This window comes from Camelus dromedarius, chromosome 8, assembly GCF_036321535.1.
Source record: "Camelus dromedarius isolate mCamDro1 chromosome 8, mCamDro1.pat, whole genome shotgun sequence".
NCBI classification, from domain to species: Eukaryota; Metazoa; Chordata; class Mammalia; order Artiodactyla; family Camelidae; genus Camelus; species Camelus dromedarius.
The window spans coordinates 82,515,479-82,534,252 of record NC_087443.1 but is presented as its reverse complement, the minus strand read 5'-3'; the positions used below and the strand labels follow the sequence as shown (position 1 = coordinate 82,534,252).

The following is an 18,774-nucleotide window of genomic DNA, read 5'->3' as shown; positions in this document are numbered from 1 at the left end:
GAGTTTTTTCATGAAGAAGATAAACATTAAGTCTGAGGACCACAGGACTTGCACCTCGTCAGGGGAGGAAAAGGCTTGAACGGAGTCCTTAGTGCCTCCTGGGAAAGGACAGGGCAGGTCCCGGGATGCTTGTCAAAGCACTGATTCTCCAAAGCAGCTCTGAGGAGGTCAGCCCAGCACTGCGGGGGGGGGGGGGGCCCACCGGGAGACCCCGGCCCTCCGGGAGGCTGCTATTCTGCTCGGTGGGAAGCACGCCCTAAAGCAACGGTGAAGAAAGCTGTCCAGACACACAGCACACGTCCAGCAAAACATCTGAAATTACTAAACTTTTTGGTCAAAATGGCTGAACCAGTATATGCAGACCCATTTCACTAGGACCCGGGCTGACGCTGAAGCAACTGCTCTGCAGCTCAGGTGTCACTCGTGTCGCAGACGCCACAGTAGAAGAATTACATTGAAATTAAAATAAATTACTTCTTGATTCTCAATTTCCAACTCAGCGTGAACTGAAGCGGCATCCTGCCGATGTCAGTCAGGGCAGAGGACGAGACGTGCTGTCGCATGTGTGTGTCACCAGTGACCAAAGCGTGGCTTCACGTCAAGAGCAGCCCGCGAGCCCGCGAGGCCCGTCCCTGGAGGGGCCCACGACGGCAAGCTCCGGTCAGCTACCTAGTGTCGCCACCTCTGTCTTCTCCTGTCCTGGCAACTCCTGACTTCCGATATCAAAGATCGCACTTTCAAAATACGCCACCAAGGTACTGGTGGCGTCACATAAGAACTTAACTTGGCTTGAGATGCAGCATGAAACGCAGTATGCATGTAACTTAAGTAGTTTTAAAAAAGTGTGTTATCCTCCCACCCCAAGGACTTTTAAAAAAGGTTTAAAAAGAAAGCACATGTTTTCAATCGCAGTGAATTTGAGGCAAACCGTAAACCACATCATTTCCCAGCAGCGATTCTGGTCCTAACCCCTGCAGTTTCCTTTCTCAGAGGTGGTGCAGTTAAGGCTTGTCCGAGACCTGACCTAGTGTGTCAGAGGGACCATCTCTATGGAAACGGAACAGAGGGGCAGACGTTTGGGGACGCGGACGTTCAGAGCTTGAAGCACCGCATGTCCCACCACTCGTCAGAGAAGGACGGGAGATCTCCGAAGTATGACTGCATGATTTCATTATATGCAATTAAATCAAATAAAAAGACGATACTTATTTTGGAATTTTAAAACTTTTTATAGTGTGTTGTTGTATGAAGTGGCTGCAGCAGACAGTGCGACGGCAGACACAGCGTGTGGGGTGGGCCCGCCTGGCGCACGAGTCAGAGGGGAGAGAGCTGAAGAGATACCGCAGTTGACAACCTTTCCCTCGGATGTTAACTTCTGGTCTATAAACTGGAAGGAAAGCTCAGACTTAAATACATAAGTAACATCAGTTTTGAGGAACAGCCCTTCCGGAGTCCTGTCCACCAGCCCGCGGAGCTCCTGGCTGGAGCAGAGACACCTGGGCTGGCCCCGCCGAGGCAGAGCGCACAGCCCGCGGCCTTTCCGCCCTCAGCTGGCCTTGTCCTGGAATACGTACAGGTTACTGGTGGCGGCCACAGCGACATTCTCCGCCGGTTGCCAGGCCGTGTACAGGACCTTCCTCATGAAGTCCAGGCTGTACACGCTGACCTTGTCCTTCTTCCGCTTTCCACGGGGACACACTGCGAGGTTTCAAGCTGGCCCAAGGCTTGCTGTTCTCTCTGGAAGCTTCCAGCGGAACACCCCTCTGCATGTTCCTCTTGAACATCCTGAAGAAGCTGTTGTAGGAGCCGGTCACGATGGCGCTGCGCGGGACAAGCAGACACGCCTCAGCCGCCAGGCCCGCGGCCTGCCCACCCCAGCTCCGCACACCACACCGCACATTGGTTTAGAAATAAATGAAAAACCACAACGGTCAGGAGAGACAGGCAGTGAGAATTTCCTAGTGAATTTCGTATATAATCATGTCCATAAAAATAACCACCACAGGATAAAAAAGCAGAAAAGTAATGGATCTATACTTTTCATTACCATTAGTGTGTTTTCAAAGAAGGTAAAAGCCTGGACGCGGTCACCTGTCTGGTCGCGGCCAGTGGTCTGTTTACCTCCTGCCCTCCGTCCGGGACCCCAAGTCGGGCGCCACGCACTGTGTTCAACAGACGCCAGTGAGACCTGCCGCCACCTTCACTCTGAGTTGACCACAGCTTTTAAAACTTATTTTAACTTATAAAAGTTTCTTCACGTGAAGTAGCAGGTGTATAAAAAGTTAGAGAAGGCCTGAAACCCTGAGGTGAGCATGAGAAACGGGGCCCGTTCCACGGCGGAGTCTGGCCGCGGCCCCACGCGACGCCCCGGGACAGGACGCCAAGCACGGCCACCCGACGGCAGGCGCTGTTGGGTCTGAGCCGTGGCTTCGCAGCCGGCCTGGTTTTCTCTTGGCGGCCGCCAGGTGGGGAAGTTGGCGCCCCTCCTGCACGGCCGCCCGCCCCAGCCCAGGGGCACCCGGTCGTCGGGCCTCGTCCAAGCTGACCTTTGGGCAGCCACCCCGAGAGGCCTGGGGCTCCGTGCACGGTGCAGGGCTGATCCCGGCTGTGTGCAGATCCTTCAGGGTCTGACCAATCTCATCTAAAACTTCACGCCAGGAAAAAAGATAACTCAGAAAAGAAAAATGACTCACGGTGCTCCGGGCGTCACGGTCTCAATGGGAACTGCGCGGGGGACCCCGCGAGGCCCGCTGCCGGGTTTGGACGGCTGCCTGCCACCAGCGCGCGTCCCAGCCAGCTTCTGCGTGGAACACAAGGCCCATCAAAGGACAAGGAAGAAACGTGCTGACCCGCAGCTCACCTCTGTGCTTTCAAAACTCAACCGCAACAGTTATTCAGAACAGAGACTGGTAAGAGGTCTTTTTTCCAGGATGGAGTATTTTATTATCAACATTGACCACAAGGGCTATACACAACAGAAATGAAAGCGACCAACTTTACAAGTTCAGAGTTCCTGACGGACAACACGTGCCAGGGAGGGGGTGTCCCCACTGGCCGCTCCTCCACACAGTGTGAGAAGCTTCCTGAGCACCTGGCCAGGTGTCCCCTGCTCCCCAGGTGGGAACACTGCCAAACACAGGGGAAGTGGACTTGCAGGGAAGTGGCCGTGTCCACGTCTGCTCATACAACCCAGAGCAGGACAAAGTGGAACTGCTCGGCAGTGCCGTCCCGGGCAGGGGGGCAGGGGATGTCGGCAAGAGTGAATCAACAAGTGAACATCACCAGAAAGCTTCTGGCTGTACCCAGGCCACATCGTGTCTCAGGGCTGTGGCTGCGGCTGGCCCAGCCTGCATGGCCCTGGCACCAACCCCCTCGAGTGGCCCCTGCCTGGCCCTCGTGCCCACCCCATGGGGTGTCTGTGGCGCACGTGCTGCTGTGCTGTGCTGCGAGGAGTGCAGTCCTCTGTCTACAACAGGGGCTCCGTGTCCTCAGCCAGCATCCAGGAGACACTTGGGTGGCACGCCGGCTTGAGAACGGGAGAGGCCTGGACCTGAAAGGGTTCCTCCTGTGCGTGCCCAGAGCTGCCTGCCTGGCGCACCTGCCCTAAGTCAGACTTCCAGGCGAGGGAGGCAAGCTCTGGTGTCTTATCCCAGACGACTTATCCACCCAACCCAAGTCTCAGAAGACAAGCTTCCCTTGGGCTCCGTGTGGATGTTGGACGGATGCCTTTCCCACAGCCCCGAGGGCCCCTCCTGGCTCCTGTGGCCCCCACTCGGGCCTCACGCGCCCGTGAGCTCTGCTGTGCGCGTGAAGAGGTGCACGCGCCACATCCGATGTTCCTGGTGTCTGTGCCAGGACGTCCATTCCCCCACCCCGCGGCCAGGGGCCAGGCCTCTGTGGCCCACACGACAGGCAGGCTCGACGCTGTGCGGACCCAACTGACGATGCGAGAGCCCCCCTCCCCCGACGGGGGACGAGCTCTCCGTGGGACACTGAAGACAGAGCCCTCAGCACCATGGTCTCAGTGGCACCTCTGAGGAACGTGCACGGGGAATACCCGGTGTCAGGGCCATGCTCCCGCCGGCCGCCTCCGCTTCCGTCCAAGCGCGACAGCCAGCTGAGGGCGTCTCCCTCCACTGCTCCCCGACAGCAAAGGCAAACGGGAACGTGGCCATTCCACACGTCACAGTCCGTGTTGCTTCCCCGCTCCCTCCCTCGTCACTCATTTTGGAAATAATGAAAAATTAAACCGTATCATCCACTAAGCATTTTAAACGTGGCCCCTGCGAACCACGCACCGCGCCTGCCGTTTACACAGGGTGGTCACTAGCGGGCTGAGAAACCTGCCCAGACGTCCCCCTGTCCCCTCAAAGCCGTCACGGCAGACGGACGCTGGATGTGCCCACCGTCAGCCCGCAGCCCCCCGCAGCCCCGGCGGCCTCCCCTGTCGCAGCCGCTCCGGCAGCCCCCGAACGTGTCGAAGACGCAGTGGTTCTTGTGCAGGCAGCACGGCCGGCCGCTGCGCAGGAGGTGCCGGTGCACCCTGGTGGGGAGCACAGGAGGGTCGGGGCGGTCGTGGGCGCAGCGCGGGCCAGCCCCGTCGTGGCCTCCCCTGGTGGGTCTCCACGGGCCGGCTCTCCATGCTGAGGTCCCACACCTTCACCGACAGGTAGTCCTGGGTCATCACGTACCGACCACTGTGGCTGAACTTCACGTCGGAGACGGAGGAGATAATTTCCGAGAAGGACCTACTGCTGGGGTCTTCCGGCTCTTCAAAAACTGGAAGACACAGTGTTTTCAGCTTCTGTTTAAAACCTGAGAACAAATCATTTTCAAGTCCAGGTAGGACTCAGGCCCCCCAACCCGAGACACCAGAGGGCTTGGCCCTGACACTGCTCCCGATCCCACTCTTTCTGAAGCTCAGGCCCCCATCTCGGAACCAGCATCTCCACGGACGAGGCCCTGGACAGAACCAGACCGCTCCCTGCGACTGTCGGACCGCTTTCTGGCGAGGCCCCGGCACTGACCTGATGCTGTCGCTGCCAAACCCGCGCCAGGTCCCGCCCCAGAAAGACGTGAAGGGCATCGTGTGAGGATGCAGCTGCGCTCGGGGCCGACGAGGCCGGGAGCTGCTCAGGGACCCGCAGCTGGGAACGCCGCGGTCCAGGTTTGAACCACCAGGACAGCTCGTCTGTCACAGCCGCCAGGGAAGGGGTTTTCTTCGCTGTTCAGCAGTCACGACGGATGCTAACAAAATCGAGTTACCACTTCCGGGAAGATTCCAAATGCTCCCTTGGCATACCTTGGACAAGCAGCAGTAACTCGACAGCCCGCCGCCTGCGCCGAGGCCCCCACCGCGCACCGACACCAGCGCCCCAGCTCTGCCGCGCTCTTGGCTCGGTCAGTTCTGGGCCAGGAGGTCTGGACCTCCTTTCATTTTCGGCTGCTTTTGATTTTTTTTTTAATGTTGGAACCTATGTTTGCTGGCTCTGCATCTGAAGTTAATTCTAACCGAGCTGGTGGCAATACCGAGCATTTACTCAAATAAATGTGCTGACAAAACAACCGCTGCAATCTAAACCTGGTTACGCCAGAGTGCTGCCTGGAAAACACAGGCCAAACATTGTAAAAGACTCACTTTTCTTTGCAGGAATTCTACTAGAAGTACAGACTTCTTTAAAACGCACTTCAGCCTCAAAGAGAGAGAATAAGGCAGAGAGGTCACTGAGAGCCAGCCGTCAAGCACGCCTCCGCGGCGGCAGTGCTGGGGCCGCCCGCGCTGAGCCGGGAGGCACCGGACAGGCCTCCTGTGGGGACACGAAGTCCGGCGCTCTCACCAGGACGGCGCCACCTCTCAGTGTTGGGACGCGGGGGCCAAGCTGCTAGCACACACGGCACATGCGTGTCCATGACACATGGACCACCGGTTTTCCACAAAGTGGGGCCTGCTCGCTGTGGCTGAAAGCAAGAACCAAACCAGTCCGTTCCTCGCCTGGGCGGGACTTTGCGGCCCAGCAGATTAAAGTGCTGGCCTTTCACCTGAGGGAAGGGGCTTCCATCCCGCAAGCTCTCTGTGCGCGGAGCCCACTCCACCACTGAGACGTCATGGCGAAGGGTGTCCCGCGGCCCCAGCAGAGGCCCCGGTGCAGCGTGGCAGGGTGCAAAGGTGCAGTCACGGCAGCTCGGCCTCGCGCCCCGCTCTGTTCAGCACTGGGCAGAGCCTCGCTGGGCCTCAGGAGCCGGGGCCGGGCCTGCGCTGGCGGGCCCAGGCAGAGCACATGAAACCGCTGTCTAGCGTTGGAGGCCACATGGCCTAAAGGAGGCGTTTAAGCCTGCTGGGCACTTACACTCGGAACAGCGGTTGCACAGCCTGCCAGTCCCCCTCTGCTGCTGTAGCCCAGCATGCCGCAGCGGCGTGGGTGGAACACGGCCACCGTGACCACCTCCGCCAGCTCCTCCATGTCAGCCGGCGTGATGTCCACGACGTCTAGGGTGCTGGGCTAAGGCTCAGGCTTGCAGACGGGGCAGCGCGCACGGTGGGTTTACCAGATCAGGTGGGAAGGAGGCGCAGCCACGAAGAGGGTCTACGTCAGTGTGGTGACCAGACTCAGTGACATGCCTGGCCTGCCTGGCGGGGCTGCGTCCACATACACGAGTGCCGATCCTGCTGCTGCTGGCGTTTAATGAAGACTTTAATGAAAAGACTGGTGTTTAATGAAAAACGCAAGGTAACACGTTTTAAAAGATGTAAGTAAGAAAAACAGGCAGGTGCCCAGCCGCACAGCAGCCCCACACCAACATACACAGAGACATGCACGAGGACCGCCAGATTCCAAGATTCTGCTCTTGTAAGCATCGGACACAAGAGCTCGTTCTGAGGAGTCAGAACACCCCAGACACACGGGGTGGCTGTCAGGGCGCAGGTGGTGGGACCCCCACCTCGCCCAGGGGAGTGGGTCCAAGACACCTCAAAGAGTGCCAACAGACGCAAGAGAGCACGCGACGGCTTCTGGGCTTTATCGTCCCCACCGCGAGGAAGGACATCTGCAGCGCGGCGGCGGGGCAGAACTCTCAGGAGAACAGGGAAGGCGTGACCGCACGAACAGACCTCACAGACCTTGAGAGAAACGTGAGCTTCCGACAGGAACAAATGACAACAGATGGTAAAAGATTTCACAAAAATGAACACCAAATTAATAAGAGATACCCTAATTCAGCAAGAAGCAAAGAAATTAAGAACTGTCCTGGTTTCATAGAACTGGAAAGCTGTTTTTTAAAAGAGCCGATGTCCTGCTGAAAACAAGTTCTTAGCGACTGTGGGGAGCCCCCGCCCAGCCGCGCCCAGCTAACCAAGCGCATGAAGATGCGAGAACACAGTCACGGCTGCAGCACCCTGTCCACGTCCTGGGCTGGAAGTGACCTCAGCTCCAAGGGTGGAAAGAAAACGAAGCCTGCAAGTGATGATGAATCTGCATTCCTGCTGACAGAAAGACGCACAGAATGTTTTAAGAAAGAACGAGGCTGGTGGCGGGGGCTCAGGCCACGCTCCAGGTAGCCGCCAAGACCTCCGCAGCCTCGGCTTTCACGGTAACCCAGGAGGCACGTTTTAGTGCCGCAACTTCACAGAGGAAGAGAAAGGCTGGGAGACGCCCAGCGACCCGATGGTACGGCCGCCGAGCTGAACCTGGGCCTCCTGACCCTCCTACCGCGGGGATACTGCGTCCCCCGTAGAGGACAATCCTAGTGGCTGCAAAAACATACACTGTCTGTAAAGACAGAGACAGCCTGGAGGAAGATGCATCCAACCACTCATCGTCTGTCCCCGGAAGGTGGGACTATGGAGAGAACCTTCCTCTGTGTTATTTGATTTTTGTTTAAAATTGTCATATATTAGCAGAAGAATTATTAAAAATATAAGGGTTTAAGGAAAATAAAGAGAAAGCAGGGGCTGTGGTTTCTGCAAAGTTGAAGAGAGAAGGGGTACGGGGTGGGGAGCATAGCGACCTCCAGCATCTGGCCCCGGGTGGGACAACCCCGGCCGCTTCCGGGTGCCCGTGGGACAGGACCTCCGCACCTCTCCGTACAGCGAGTGACCAAGTCAGGTAAGTCACCGAACCAGTGGAAGGACAACCAGTAACACAGGCTACGTGTGAAACGCTAGCACCGGAACCCCCGAGAGTCACGTGAGTAAAGCCCCGCGTCAGCCTCAGCGCAGGCCTGGAGGGCGCCGCCCGGGAGGCAGGCTGTCGTGGGGCTCCCTCGTTTCCTGGAGGGACCAGTGACTCCCAAATGCCCAGTGAGCCAGCGCTAGTCACATCTCCATCTTCCGAATAGCAGCACCATCCGGCCAACTAAGAGACTAAACAGCCTGTCTTCTGAAACTGAGTTCTTACACAGTCAGTCACTTCTTGGGTTGGGTTTAAAAATGCCTGTGACTCAACTGGGGAGGCAGGAGTTGAGGCTGTTCCCACTACCAGAGAACTACTCCCAAAGGTACAAGTTTCTGTTTTTAGGGAAAAACACTGTGAATCACAAAGAATGGACGCGTTAGGCCACCACGCGGCGAGCCACACCCAGAGGGGAGACTCTGGGCTATGGGGAGAGCGAGGTGGGGGCGCCTCCCCAAGACTGGCCCCAGGGAGGGCCTGCGACACACGCGGCCGAAGGGTACTGAAGCTTCTGTCTGTGCTTCTAAGTGCCACAGATTAATTCTCAGGTCATCTGCAGAAAGATGTTTCATGATCACTACTGAAATGGAATTTGTATAATACATGTGAGCATTTGCAAAAATTTGGCATGGACTGCTTCTGCCATATGGTCCATGGGCTTCAATATTGGGACCTAAAAACGGAAGGAAATAGGAATTCAAAACAAAGACCCCAGTAGAACAAAATAAGAACATTTAGAGAAGATAACAAAAAGGAGCAAGTCTACATTCACAGCTGAGGAAGAGTATGTGCAGGCGACACCCAAGCATGCGCTCAGCAGGGCTGTGGAGGCAGACCAGAGGGGGCGGGGGGGGGGGGCAGGCCGCCCTGAGCCGCTGCTCGGACCAAGGGGGCTGCACTGGTGCTGAAGAAAAGCTCAAGTGGCCATTGGACCCTGATGCCTAGTGACGTGGCCATGGCCAGCCTTCCTGGGGGACAGACTCAGGCCCTCCCTCTCTCCCTGCAGCCTCGGAGTGAGAGTTGGGTGCAGGAACTCCTCAACCCCTCGGCGAGGCCTGCACCTCAGTGCACACCCCAGCACCCCGGGTGTGCAGGGCAGGGTGGGGGTGGGGGTGGGGGTGCGGGGACTGCAGGAGAGCTCGGGGCCAGGGTGGGGCAGGGAGCCACGAGGAGCCCTCGCTGATTGGGCACTGTTCAGCCTGTGAACAGGGTGGAGTTTTTCACTTACACGGCAGAGGTGGGGTGTTTTGGTTTGTATATTACACTGCAATAAAAGGTTTTTTAAAAAAGGCCCCCAAACCCTATCTGTGGTGAGCGCTGTGGTCAGGAATGGGACATCCGCACAGAAGTGTACGGGCTGGAGAGGAGCCCAGCCCGGCGAAGGGCGAGAGGAGGGGGCTGGCCCCGCACACATGGGGCCAAAGCTGGGGACACCGTCGTGGGTGGCAGTGTCACATGTGAGAAAGGAGGGACAGAGGCCCACCTCACTGACATCTGGCAGCAAGGAAGGCAGAAGATTCACACTTGTAACAAAACACTAGTGACAGTGTTATTTTTTTAAATTAAAAGCCAAAAGAAAGAGCATCTAGAAAGGGCGGGAGGAAATCTCTTCAGTCTTCTCGGGCCGAAATTCTGTAAAAATGAACTTGGGGAAATATGTATGACACACTCCCCTCATTTCGAAGCAGTTAACTGCATCGTCTGGAGTGGGGAGTGCTGGTTCCGCCAGGACTAGATCAGCCTGCCACACCCTCTATCGAGTCTCTAATTAAAACACGTTCTGTCTGTAACGTCGACAACAGAGAGCCCTTCTTACAATTAAATCCCTTTTCTAGCCTTTTCTGGCACTAAAAGAATTTAAGAGGAAAGCAAAGTTTCTGTTCCCCTTCAAAAACTGTCTTCCTCTTAAAGTTCAAAGTAGTCCGTGAACTCACAAAGCAGAGTCCACGCAGAGAGGCCGGCCCGTGGCCGTGCCCATGGCCCTGTGGCGACGGTGACACCCCGCCTCTCACGGGCTTTGCTCCAGCCATCCTCTAGGCCAGCTCTGTTGAGGCTGCAGGCAGGAAAGGGGCCTTGCATAGAAGACCTAGAGGCCTCCCGGCCTGGGCCCGTGTGCACCCGGCGTGGGGAGCAGGCCTGGCTGGGAGCTCGGGGCTCCTGCGGAGGGTGAGCCGGGCTGGGAGGCAGAGGACTCAGACCAGCCCACCGGGCCCCGGCACCATGGCTCTATCACACCTGCAGTTCAATGGAGCAGTTTACATGCTGTAACTGTAAAGCTAGTGTCACTGTCACCTGCAGTGGTTTATCTGCAAACTACCACTACTTCATGGATGCGGAAGCATTAGCGTGGCGTACGGACACCACCACCCTCTGACCAGAACATCAGGGTCCAAGTTAGGGTTCAGGTGTGAACAAATTACACAGCTCTCTCAGCCTCAACTTCCCAGGAATATGGGGACACGACTGGCCCACGAGGTCTGATGGCGACTCTGCCCCAGCCCATCCCACTGTTAGGAATTCCTAACTGTGGGCAGCACTGCCTTCACTGCTGGGCTGCGACCCGTCCTGGGCACCCACCACCACAGCCCCTGTGTGCCCCCAGCACGGGAGAGCTCGAGGGCCACCGCAGCGGGGTGAGGGATGGGGGAGCTTTCTGCAGTGGTGCCCCCTCTGCAATACCGCAGCTACCAACCCACAATGTGTTCACCAACTCGGCCTTCACTTGAGAAGCAATACTTTAACAAAGTCTTTAAACCGCACTGACAAACCAACCAACCAGCCAACCATTTTCAAGTGAACCAGGTGGCTGGTTCAGGGAGCACCTCTGAAGTGACGCTGGTGCAGGTCACCTGCGGCTGGCCTGCCTGGGCGGGGCAGCTCTCCTGGTGTCCCTGCGGCGCATCCGGCAGGGCGCAAGCTTGTTCAACCTCCTTCACGTATTTCATTTTACTAAAGACACCACAGCAACACTAGGCCAATTACAAGACACTAGATTTTAAGTTTTACTGGGTTTCACTGGTGTTAAAATGTGAAAAAAAATCTAGGTATTAGAACGGATAAAACCTGCTCACCCCATCTATTCGTCGGGGCACCGAGAAGGGAGTGAGGAATTTAACAATTCAAAAAGGCAGTGACGATGCTCTTGGCCTGACAGGCAAGGAACCCCGAAACATCCAAACTTGCCTTTTTTTCAACCAACATATGCTACTTCCTCCAGAGAAGTGATCTGAGTCCCGTCTGGACTTCAACCCTGCCAACGTGCTACTCTGAACCTTTAGAATAAAGGCAGTTGGTACATTTAGAAAGACCTGTTGTGGAATTAAGTCTGAGTCTTTTTAGTATCATCATGTCTTCTGACAGCAACATGACTGACGTTCTCTTTTGTGAGAATCCGGGGACTCAGGCTTCATTAACAAGCACACATCAAATGTAAATAACCTCCCAGATCAGAAGGCAGGTTTCACAGTATTTGAACTTAACAGATTCTACAAACAGCTGACGTGAGCGTGATTACTAATGAATTTATGAAAAGCACCGACAATGCAAAGAAAACGTGGCGCGTACTCGGAGTGCTGTAATTCTAAATGGGTCTCGAAGTCGTCCATCTTCATCCTTCAAGCTGTAACCTTCTGCTCTTTTATCCCATTCACTTATTTTCCATAATTTAATAGTTTTATCTGAAAACAGAAACCTCCTTCTCCATAGTAAAAGAAAAACCACATCATGCTCCACTATCAGCTGAGTGTTCTGCTAAGAACTCTGAGGTTCCACGTCCGTTCACAGGCCAGGAGTATCTGCACGTTAGTGTTTCCAGTTACAAATACTGTTTTCTGCAGTCAGTAAAGACGAAGAAACACAGAAACGTAGTGCTGCGAGGATGTGCGTGTGCATGCGCTGAGCTTTCAACCCACCTCCTGCTACCCAGCTAGTCATTCACCCTCCCCAACCCCGAAGCTCAAAGCAGAAGTAACTTCCAGGAAGGGTTAAAGTAAGAAGGGATCTACATACAGAAAGTTAAAAATAAAATGCTAAACCAAACAGCCACTGGGGAAAAAAAAAAAACCTCTTACCATTTGCAGAGAGCAGAAAGTGAGCAGCATTCTGTTGCGGTAACCATCCAATTTTATTAATTTTTCCCTCAATTTCTAGACTTTTCAAACAGTAAAACTCTGGTCTATGACTTTGACAGGTACTGTAGACTTTGTATTCTCCCATAGAGTGAGGGCGGCTTTTATTCTGCAAGGAAACATGAAACTGCTTTAATAAACAAAGCACAGTGCAGAGAAACATTTGGTACCAATTTGAGCATCAAATGACCACACACAATTTTAAAAGTTAGCAAAAATCCTCAGTCCAAAAACTACCAAGCAGAGGACACTCAGAATTACTTTACTGGGAAGAAACAAAGAAGGAAGCCGACTCCCAGCCCCGCCCCCCCACTGCTGGGCGCCCGCTCTCTGGGACAGGCGGGGCTCCTCCGCGGGGGCGCACTGGCCCTGGCCGCCTCTGCGCCACCTGGGCGTGGTGGGGCGGCTCTGAGGGAGGCTGCAGGGCCCACAGAGGTGGGCACGGCTGCAAGCCGGCCCTGTGGAGAGTGTGCTGGCCGGCCAGCGTTCTCCAGGAGCGAGCCATGGGGACGCACACGTCACCAGCAGCTGTGCCAGCCAGCCGACACACGCTCGCACCACCAGCAAGGGGGGCTGACCGGCAGTCCCGAACGAGCACCACACAGCAGTGACGATGAACTGAACAGCGGGGGCAACTCTGCAGCACGTGCAGGAGCAGCAAGATCCCCACCCACAGCAAGCGCCCTCTCAAGGGAACACACACACACACCCACACACACTCACCCCCCCCCCCCCCTTACACTGTAGTGAAAACAGAAACCACCTAATGACCAACTCTGGGAAGGTAGAGGGATAATGAATTAAGACTTGGGAGTGACATGGAAAGATAAAACGGGGGAAGAGCACACAGGGGGCTTCATCAGTGTGCCCAGGGTTGTTGTTTTTAAATTTTTTATTGAAGTGTAATTGACTCACAAGGTTAGTTTCAGGTGCACAGCAGAGCTATTCAGCCACATACGTAGTCTCTCCAGATGCTTTTCCATTATGTTACTACAAGAACTATATTCAGATATAGTTCCCGGTGCTCTGCAGCAGGTCCTGGTTTACCTATTTTACACATAGTAACGTGTGTCTGTTAATCCTCATCCCCTAATTTATCCCTCCCCGCCCCTTCCCCTTTGGTAACTATAGCTTGTTTTCTATGTCCATGAGTCTGTTTTGGGTTTACAAATAGAATTTGTATCATTCTTTTTTTCAGATTCCATATAAAAGTGATATCATATATCTGTCTTTCTCCATCTTACTTCATTTAGTATGATAATCTCTTAAGTCCATCCATGTTGCTGCAAATGGCATTATTTTATTTACTGCTGAGCAGCACTCCGTTGTATAAATACACCACATCTTCTTTATCCAGTCATCTGCTGAGGCTGCTTCCATGCCTTGGCTGTTGTAAACAGTGCTGCTGTGAACACTGGGGTGCATGTGTCTTTCCTTTTCAATTTTCTTTGGGGCGTAATTAGGCTTATTTACTTATTTTTAACAGGGATACTGGGGACTGAACCCAGGACCCCGTGCATGTTAAGCACGCACTCCAGCAGGGAGCTATACCCTCCTGCACGTGTCTTTTCAAATCAGAGTTCCCTCCAGATACACACCCAGGAGTGTTATTGCTGGTCACATGGTGAGTCTGCTTTAGTTTTTTAAGGAACCGCTATACTGTTCACTACAGTGGCTGCGTCCATTTTCATCACCACCAGAGTGTAGGAGGGCCCCCTTTTCTCCACACCCTCTCCAGCATGTGTTTGAAGACTTTTTAATGACAGCCATTCTGACTGGTGTGAGATGATAACTTCACTGTAGTTTTGATTTGCAGTCTCTAAAAATTAGCGATACTGAGCATCTTCTCATGTGCCTGTTGGCCATCTGACTGTCTTCTTTGGAGAAATGCCTGTTTGGGTCTTCTGTCCTTTTTTTGATTGGGTTGTTTGTTTTCTTGATATTAAGCTGCATAAGCTGTTGTGTATTTTGGAAAACAGTCCCTTGTCGGTTATGTGATTTGCAAATATTTTCTCCCATTCTGTATGTTGTCTTTTCGTTTTGTTTATGGTTTCCTTTGCTGTGCAAAAGCTTTTAAGTTCAATCAGGTCCCATTTGTTTACTTTTGCTTTTATTTCCATTACTCTAGGAGCTGGCTCAAAAAAAAATTGCTGAAATGTATGTTGAAGAGTGTTCTGCCTGTTTTCCTGTAGGATTTTTGTAGTATCGGATCTTCCATTTAGGTCTTTAATCCATCCTGAGTTTATGTTTGTACGTGGTGTTAGAGAACGTTTTCATGTCCTTCTTTTACTAGTTGGCTGCCCAGGCTTCCCAGCACGACTTGTTGAAGAGCCTGTCTTTTCTCCACTGTGTGTTCTTGCCTCCTTTGTTGTTAATTAATTAACTGACCATAAGTGCGTGCGTTTGTTTCTGGACTATTCATTGGGCTCCACTGACCTGTGTATCTGCTTCTGTGCCAGCACCACACTGTGTGGACGACTGTAGCTTTGTAGTATAGTCTGAAGTCAGGGAGCATGATTCCTCCAGCTCTGTTCTTCTTTCTCAAGACTGTTTTGGCCATTTGGGGTCTTTTGTGTTTCCATACAAATTAAAAATGGTTTTGTTCCAGCTCTATGAAAAATGTCACTGACAGTTTGGGATTTATCTGCACATTGCCTTGGGTAATATGGCCATTTTAACAATATCAATTCTTTCAATCCAAGAGCACAGTATACCTTTCCATGTTTATGTCATCTTCAATTAGGGTTTTCTTTTATAAAGGAATAAAAAGCTGGGTGGTGGGTTCATAAGTGTATCTATATTAATCTCTGAAATCTTCTCTATGTCCAAAATGACATTTTCTATGAAATATTCCATAATTAAAAATCAAGACCAGGATTTTAACTCTTGCTCTATAACCAGAATCTAAAATTGTACATTTTTAACACATTACAGAGTGTGTTGAAGAAATTGAGCTAGACAAATCACATTTATTCCTAGATACATAACCTCTTTATGCGTCTGAATCAAGACCACCTATTATGAGAAAAGTCCCCCAAACCACCCACACGTCTCTGCTGCACTTCGCTGCCCAGGGTCACGTGCCCCCCCGTGCGCATGCTCTGTCGGTGGTTAACGCTCAGACCACTCTCCCCTGCACCACCCTCACCCTCTGTGAGAAAGCACGATATACCGACAGATGCTTCTAGCCCACAGATGAACAAAACAAGACTGAAATGCTGCAAAGGGACACTCTGTGGCGTCAATCAGGCCCAGGACACGAACGTACGGGGGAAGTGCGTTGTAGCCTCAGCCCTGCAGCCTCCCTGGGAACCCCCTCCACCCCAGACCCAACCCAAAGCAACTGCTCCCCCACCCTTGTCCACGACCTCAGTCGGCTCCCAAGGACTTGTGGGCGGTGGGGTTCTTCATGCTGCCCAGGGAGTGGTAGGAACAGAAAAGGTGAGAGGAGGAAGGCCCACTGGGACACAGCAGAGCGAAGCTGCGGAGGCCGCCCACCCGAGCTGAGCGCCCAGAGGAAGGGGCAGGGCAGCCCAGCTGTGTTCAGGTGTGCTGGCCTCTGTGACACTCTGATGTGACTGGACACACCATTCAGAGAGAAGGCATTCTGCAGAGGGGCGGGAGCTGCAGACCCTGGGGGTCCCGATGCATAGGCCCTGCAAAACTGAGCTCTGAGGGAGGGGCACAGAGCCACATCTGTGACTCTGCTTGCCCCAGACTGACTCACACTGGGGTCCCTGGACAGAGGGCCCTGCCACTAACATGGAAAAAAGCCCCAAAACCACACTGCTAACTCTGCCCCCACGCTACCCCCAGCCTGGCCAGAAGCTTCCAATGGCTCCCTCTCCACCTCATGCCCTGCACTTCCCCAGCCAAGCAGGGCACTGCTCCACCTGTCAGCAACCCTCCCCACTTCCTCGAGCCCCAAACACGAATCTCCACACCCCTGAGACCTCTGCGTCACTGCGGACAGACCGCTGTGGCCCAGGCCCACCCTGGCGCTGCTGCGCCACCAGCAGCTGTCTCTCAATTACGAATGAAAAGATAGTACGTTTATACACTTGTCCACACTGGAAACTTCAAGTCCATAAGGAGGATTACACAGCAACCACTAACATACTTTAAAGGCAGATGCAATACAAAAGCTCTTTTTATATTAACCAAAATATGAAGGAAAAGATGAAGGAAAAAGCTGCCCAGGGTTTATTAAGTTGCAGTTGGTTAGGTTTATCAAATCTAAACAACTTTAGGGACCTGCTATTGTACACGTCTGTCACAATCTTGACTTAATACACCTTCACAGAACACTTAATGACAGCTTCTCAAAACTACAGCACTCAACCATCTCATGGCAGAATGCTTGGGCTTGAAAATAATCTAGTTCATATTTGAGGCTAGCAATTTTTTTTTAGCTTTAAACAATGACCCACAAAAACAAGACAAATTTCACTTTCTTTTTTTTTTAAATGGAGGCACTGGGGACTGAACCTGGCAAGCATGCGCTCCACCTCTGAGCTATACTCATCCCCCTAAAAATTTCATTTTCTGTAAGGGCATCATTAAAATAGCAAACTTTAAGGAGCTAAAAATGATCTCTCAATTAAGCCAGCTTTGGCTCAGATACCTGTTAAGTAATCCTTCTGCTGAAAGTCACACTCAAACACCACCACCCACGCTCCCTTCTGACGGAAAGGGCGAAGTGTATGAAGCAGCTCCGTGTAAAAGTACACCTCCAAGATGAGACCGCAGAATTATAAACAAGTCAGAGTGTGGAGCTTTGGAAGGATTAATGACAATACACGTAACATTCACAGAAGAATTCTTACCACCCCAAATCAGAAAAAACAGGATTGAAGAAAAAGGTTAATTTACACGGACACAATCGCAATGAGCTGCAGCAGGCCTACTGTAACACTGAGGTGCTGGGGCCCTGAGCGCCCCCTGGCGGCAGGGCCGGCATCTGCTGCCCCGTCCCCGCAGGAGGAACAGGGCCCACGAGCCCTACGCCAGCCTCACCACAGCAGTGCAGACTTGGACTGGGAGGTGAAAAAGCAGCTGCCCACTGGTCTGCCAGGGAGCAGCCCGGAAGGCAAGGGACCCTGCCTATGAGTCCGTCGGGGAGACGGCAAGACACACACTTCAGAGAAGCGCCAGGCCTGGCACCTGCACTCCTGCCCTGGGCCTGCCCCCCAGCCGTTGAAACACACGGAGGCTCACCAGCAAGGCCGGCCCTGTCCCCACCCTCCTCCCACGCATAACTGAGAAACAAGGGTTTATCCCCTCCCCCTGTCCCAGGCAGGACCCGAACACCAGCATGTGTGAGGGAGTGTCCTCGACGGTGCGGGCTCCCTCCAGGGCTGGGGGGTGGGTGGCGCTCACCCCTGACTATGGAGCAAGGGCGGGAGGCTTTCTGGCCCCACACACATCCCGACTCCCCTGCGCCCCGCTGCGCAAGGCAGCCCTGGGCCGCGGGGCAGGCCGGCACCTCTGCAGGCTGCTCAGGGCCTTCCACACAGCCGCTTTCACTCCCTACAGGGTGAAAGCACGTAAACTCAGAACCCACCAGGCCGCACCCTTCACCTGCTCCTTACCACCACCTGTGCCTGCCTGTGGGTGGGGCCAGGACTCTCCTCCCACCCCACAGAGGAGGCCTGGGGGACCTGAGCAGGCTTGCTGTTGGGATGTCCGTGAGCTGAAACACAGGTCTTCCCGCTCACCCGAGATAACTCCCAGAAGGTTCCACATGGTTGATGTATATAACAGACTCCAAACCTAACCAGAGACTGAGAGAGAACTGGGCTCCTTCCTCCTAAGTGACAGACCAGCTGAATGGCCCCGCCTGGCTGTGGGCTGCACATCACCGACCTCCGGTTCCCACTGGAAGATAACAACTCTGCCGCCCTTGTCTCCTGTTGCAAGAAGACCTCCAGGGTAATTAAATTCAACAGCTGAGATGACATCAGCTGTCAAAACACAGAAGCAATTTACCAGGTTATGATTTTTGAGAGGATTTACAATAAACATAAAAAAATCGATAGAGAGGATCAAAAGAAAGATAAACACATATAAAATTTTCTCCCTGGATGGAGCAAAATTTTCATGGAAAACTTGTAATTATGAAGCAGCCGCCTGCTGGTTCTGGAGCCGAGAGCCCACGTGGGTTTATGGGTCACTAAGCTAAAGCCCAGCTGCCGGAACTCGGAGTCCCCTAGACTGGGGTGTCCTGGGATAAGGAAACGGGGCTGCAACTCAGAAATTAATTTTGGAAAAAAAACAAAAGAACTTGGCTCAAGAAGACTGCTGCCTCATTTTATAATGCACGCCTGATAAGACCTTTAAAAACAAACCTGATTCTTACATAAAATCAGCAGAAACGTTTTATTCAGTGTGGTACCTGGTTGGCTTCTGTACAAAATAACATCACAGACAGTACAAGTTCTACCTCGCTGTCCGGATAACGTCACCGCCACTGACAATGA

The 18,774-nt window shown here is 53.5% G+C and overlaps 1 non-coding gene across 10 annotated transcripts in view; it reads right to left on the bottom strand.

Moving 5' to 3' along the window:
* Positions 1–1,205: 1,205 nt before the first annotated feature.
* The window catches only part of LOC105104573 (uncharacterized), a 30,491-nt gene continuing 12,922 nt past the window's right edge, over positions 1,206–18,774 (bottom strand). For 7 of the 10 annotated variants that reach the window (XR_010382020.1, XR_010382024.1, XR_010382018.1 and 4 more), the window contains 3 exons: positions 12,239–12,404; positions 2,694–2,800; positions 1,206–1,821 (listed from right to left, as the gene is read on the bottom strand). This is a non-coding gene — a transcript (uncharacterized LOC105104573). Of the gene's footprint in view, positions 1,822–2,693; positions 2,801–11,732; positions 11,999–12,238; positions 12,405–13,210; positions 13,343–18,774 lie in introns of all 10 variants that reach the window. The other 3 variants (XR_010382022.1, XR_010382019.1, XR_010382025.1) reach the window with 3 other exon arrangements.